Source organism: Aplysia californica, unplaced genomic scaffold, assembly GCF_000002075.1.
Source record: "Aplysia californica isolate F4 #8 unplaced genomic scaffold, AplCal3.0 scaffold00273, whole genome shotgun sequence".
In the NCBI taxonomy this organism is placed as follows: domain Eukaryota; kingdom Metazoa; phylum Mollusca; class Gastropoda; order Aplysiida; family Aplysiidae; genus Aplysia; species Aplysia californica.
The window spans coordinates 365,620-371,074 of record NW_004797543.1 but is presented as its reverse complement, the minus strand read 5'-3'; the positions used below and the strand labels follow the sequence as shown (position 1 = coordinate 371,074).

Genomic DNA, 5,455 nt, shown 5'->3' with positions numbered 1-5,455 from the left:
ATGGGGGGGGGGGGATTAAATGAAAGAAAGGGAGAGAGGGGGAGAGAGAGAGGGGGGAGAGATGGAGAGAGAGAGAAAGAGAGATAGATAGAGAGAGAGAGAGAGAGAGAGAGAGAGAGGGAGGGGAAGAGATGGAGAGAGAGAGATAAATAATAATAGATAGCATTTGTATAGCGCATATCCCCGCTCAGCAGCAGGCTCTATGCGCTTTGCACTATATTATTACCCCAACAGACCATAGAACACTCCGAAACATTCTCAGCTTCCCGGGAAGCATACAGTGCGAGCAGCCGATTAAGCGCTCAAACACTAACAAACTGACAAGATCTTTCGCTGTCTATAGCCGGGTACCCATTCCCACCTGGGTGAAGTGAGGAAAATTCGTGTAAAGTGCCTTTCCCAAGGACACAACGTCGGACCCTTGACGGGATTCGAACCCACGACCTTACGGTTGCGAGTCCGAGAGCCTAACCACTAGATAGATAGAGAGAGAGATATATATAGATAGAGAGAGATATATATAGATAGAGAGAGATATATATAGATAGAGAGAGAGAGAGAGAGAGAGAGAGAGAGAGAGAGAGAGAGAGAGAGAGAGAGAGAGTCGTGCGTGTGTGAAGAAAGAGGAGGGTTGAGAGCAGTTCAAAAATTCTTCCTTACGACAAGTTGGCGTGACCCACAAAGCTTTCTTGTGGCATTAACAATGCGGCCGTCTTTTGGTGGTGGCTGACTATTATTTAATGTTGTAAAAATGTTTTTGTCTCTTATCTTTTTAGGTCTATCATTGTTTCAAGCTTGGTTCACATGATGCAACATCGGCCTACGACAAAGACAAGTAACTTATCTTTAGTGTCAGAATGTGGAATGAACTAGAAGTGTTTTTCAATGTTTTTTATTTTTGTTAGCTTGTGTGTTTGTTTTTATATAATATTAAAAACCGTTATGCCTTTAAAATGGGCGTTAATTAATAATAATAGTAATAATAATATTAATGATAATAATATCAATAATAATAATAATAATAATAGTAAAAATAATAAAGATAGTAATAATAATAAAGATAGCAATAACGATAATAATAATAGATCTACTGCTACTACTACTACTACTACTACTACTACTACTACTACTACTACTACTACTACTAATAATAATAATAATAATAATAATAATAATAATAATAATAATAATAATAATTGATCATGTTATTTTATTTCAAATCCACAGAATTCTACACTTAGTGTAGAATTCTGTGTTCAAATCCCAACGCGGCGCTTTGACAAAAAGTCGAAAAGATCCTGGAGAGAGCCATGGAAAAAAGTAAATACTGGCGATACTGATACAATGTACCTCGACAAATCTTCAATATCAGGAAATTTCCCCCAAAACTAGGAAAGGATGAAAATTTCCTTGTTGTTTCGAGTTAAAAAAACAAAAACAAGGAGGAATAAAAGCAAAGAGCTGAATCTTAACCGTGACCGAACAAAAGTAGGACACAGTGTTTATTCAAGCATAACAATACCCCTGTGACGTTGAGAAATAAGCCTGGGCCTACTTTACGATAAATAATTATAAAAGTCTAGCCTCTATCTTTGACGAACTACGATCAGGAAGCTGGCTGTCAGAGTTGCGGCGACAGACCAGTCGGTTGAAAGCGTAGACACTTGTCGCAGGCAGTTGACAGTTGACAACGCAATCGATGAATAATAGCATACGAAGTTGCGATCGTGTTCTACGTATAGCTTGCTAGATCTGCATACACGAAGAAACGCTTTCCAGAAATTTTGTAAGTTTAATTTATCCAGAGAGTCTTTCGGAGCACAGAGTGAGTGAGAGATGGCCGCAATCAACTTCCAGTTATCCTCGGATTTTGGCTTCGTCATCCTGGTTGTAGTGACCGGATGGGTGTTCCTTCAGTATTTGGCGATGAATGTTATGAAAGCAAGAAAGAAGTACGATGTGAAGGTAGGTGTAGATCTAGATCTACTTGTGAAGCTCGTTTAGAGTCGTTGGTGTTGTCGTTTCAGAGTCACATGATTCATTCATTTCTTTGCAATAACTGCTTTTTAAGGCCACCTCTATTCTCACCCGGAGTGAGAATAGTGCAGGCGAGTCTTGTGGCTATTCTCACCCGGTGCGCGTTCACCAAATTTTGCGCTCACCCTAAACCACAGAATTCTACACTGTGATTATAACAGAAAATTTGTAGAATTCTGTGCCGTGAACAAACGTTCCATTACAACTGTAGCCTACTAAAAGTAAAAGCGTACTATTTTGTCTGTGGGCAGTGGAGAGAGAGAAAGAGAGAGAGGAGTAGCGCGAGAATTTCCGGGCAAAACAAAATGGCGACCCGCATAGTTCGGCTCGATTCGAAAAGTTAAATAGCCGTAGCATCTTTGTAGACAACCAAATTAATTTACTTTTGTGTTTTAACATCATTTTTTAACTTTGTTTTGGTCAATTTGATCGTCCACACCGATAGACAGTATTCAGAAAGAGACAGAGAGAGAGAGAAGAGGGGAGGAGTTGATCTTGCCAGAACTTCCGGGCGGGTGAGAATAGCCACTTTCGCTTTTTAAAGGCTTAAAAGTAGGCATTAACTAGAATCTAGATTATAGGCCAGATATATTATTTGGAAGAACTTCTGACTGTAACGAGCGACCACCCCAACATACAATTATAAAAGAACAGACCATATCTCTGGATCTATCCCCAACCTTTGGTGCCTTTTCGGTAAGGCCGTCATTGTCCGAATAACATTTTTTCATATTCGGACTCGAGTAAAAATTTTAATATTCGGACTCGAGTCCGAAAAAGAAAAGATGTTATTCGGACACGGGTCCAGAAAAAAGGAAGTGTCTTCGTTCTATAGATCTAACGTTCAGTGCTTCCAATTTTCCGCCATTTTTTAGTTTCCCCCACACCTTGTCTGCTGATCCGATGCCCGCCGCCTCATTGATACGCCCCCCACCCCCCAATGTTTCCCACTTTCTTTGTTGTAGAAAAATGTAAAATTGAAAATTAGCAGATCTCCTGGCATCTGCATATTATGAGCTTTGTAAAAAAAAAAAAAAAAGACTGATTCGTTCAAATACACAAGCCTGTGTCATCTCGATTGTTTATCAAGAAAAAGTTGTGTTGCTGTGTAGAGCCGAGCATACGGCAACTTTTGATTCCATAGACCAGCGCACAATTCATAAAGTAGATCTACGTCAAGACTAGCTTATTATTGTAATAAGGATCAGTTGCCGGGGGGGGCGGGGGGGACTGACGCGTATGCGACGTTCAACGCCCGGACCGATAGCGCCCCCCCTCCCCCTTTCCCCGACACGCACACACAGCCACACGTGTGCAGGCCGCCCATCCGACCCCGACACACGTTAACGAGCCATCTTTAATTGCTTCTGATGACCTCTTGACAAATAAACATTTATTAGAAGCGCTCTAACTTTTCAGACCGGCCTCAAATTCATCATAAGATAAAAACTCGGCTCCGGCACAATTTAACGTCATTTTGCCCGAAGTGATCCCGGTCTCTACCCATCCTGAAGCGAGGACTCACGAGTGAGGCAGGACAGGAAGCCGGAGTCACGAGTCACAGGAAGTCGGAAGTGATGTCATGCTGGACAAGAATCAGAGTCCTAATAACATTTTTTCATATTCGGACTCAAGTCCGAATAGTCACTTCGTTTCGATAATTCCCACCCCCCTTATTTGAGCCTACTAGTAGATCGACTTACATCTAGATCTAGAATCTAGATCTAGGGCAGTTGTTTACTTTCTTGCGTTTAATTCCGGCCGCACCTAGATCCAGACGAAACCCTATGATTTCTCAACTGGATATTCAAAACGTTGCTCTACTACGTTACTGCAATTTCATTATTTGTAGGTGTAGATATCTAGATCTAGTAACATACTGGCTTTAACTGATTCCGTCCATGATTTTTTCAGGCTCTGGACAGAATTATTTTTCCCTGTTCAGTTTTAGACCTGGGGTGCATCTATTTAATGCATTACTGTTGAAGCTCTAAGTTACTCTAATAGGTATTGTCTTACCAAACTGATGGTAGTAAATAGAAGAATCTGTTATCAATAACAATGACCTATAATCTGTTTGTATTGCATTTTGCTTCTGACAAAAACGAATGAGAAAAAAATATTGCGCAACAGCTCTTCGAAAATTTTGACTTACGGCATTTTCTCAGCTCTACAAGTCCTTATAATCCATAGGAATCAACACAAAATTGCATGACATATATCACCCTCGCACACATTTATGCAAGAATTTCACAAATTTTGTTGAATATCTTTCTTTGAAGAGCCTTTTTATACCAGGCTCCGTGTTGTTTACCCTTAGATCTAGCCTACATCGCAACAACATAACAACGATTTTTGCAAGAATTTCGCGGAGTTTTGATCGATATTGGCGCTCAGAGATTGAGGTCAGGTTTGTTCATAAGTTCTACTTCCTTTCGAGAAACTTAAAAAGTAGGAACTATGTTAAAAAGTGCACATTTGTTTCGGATTTCGTTGAGCCGCTCACAGCGGCCGAATGGAAGCAGCGGAAAAACTCAGAGCCGCTGTCAGCGGCCGAATGGACGGAATCAGTTAAAAGGCTTCCCCTACTGATTTTGATGGCCATTGTAAGTGAGTATAGGCTAATTAGCCTAATATTCATAGAGTTCTGAGCGTTTGCTCATTGCTGAAGTCCTCCCCCTGAAACGTGAGAAAGTAAACAATTATAAGATCTAGATCTATGTTTGATGCACGGTGAGCTAAGATATCAAACCTAACAACTGCAAAACATCAAATTATGATAAAATGCCCCCCTGACAACCCCCACTATTTTTTTATTAGATCAGGGGGGAGGGTGTGGTGTAAACGCACCTTTAGAATAGAAGGACATGTAGCGTGAACACACCTTAATAATAATTATTGTGACGTAGGCCTAAGGGACATATCACGTGACTGTGATCTCGTACAAGCGGCGGGAAATCTGAAGGTCACTCTCTCACTGAAGCCGAAACGAGTAACATCAGCTAACGAAGAACTAGCAGACGACCAGCAGGTGGGGCCCCACCAACATCAACTATCATTTAGATCTACTACTCCAAGATTCAAGTAAGTCGTAACATAACATGGTGTCAGAAGTGCGCAGAGATACGGACAGTACGAATCCAAGTGCAAATATTGAAATCGGAATGTAGACTCTAGATCTCTAGATTAGACACAGATGGAGACTCACGTGAAATTTACTACTAGAAACTAGTCTGTAAGCCTAAGACGCTAAATCTAGTCGCCTGAATCTAAACCCATTGAAACTAGTCAACCAAGCCTCAATATGGAAGGGACAAAGTCCAGATTTCATGCTCAAATACAGCCGCCTCAAAAATTAAATATTAACGAGGAAAGTACTTAGCAATCAAACTGGAGAAAGTTTTCGAGGGCATGGAAG

General features: G+C 40.8%; 1 long non-coding RNA gene across 1 annotated transcript in view; it reads left to right on the top strand.

Annotated features, from left to right (window-relative positions):
- Nucleotides 1-1,385: 1,385 nt before the first annotated feature.
- Nucleotides 1,386-5,455, top strand: part of LOC106012141 — a 13,393-nt gene continuing 9,323 nt past the window's right edge. The window contains exon 1 of the long non-coding RNA XR_001184952.2: nucleotides 1,386-1,965. This is a non-coding gene — a long non-coding RNA (uncharacterized LOC106012141). The remainder of the gene's footprint in view (nucleotides 1,966-5,455) is intronic.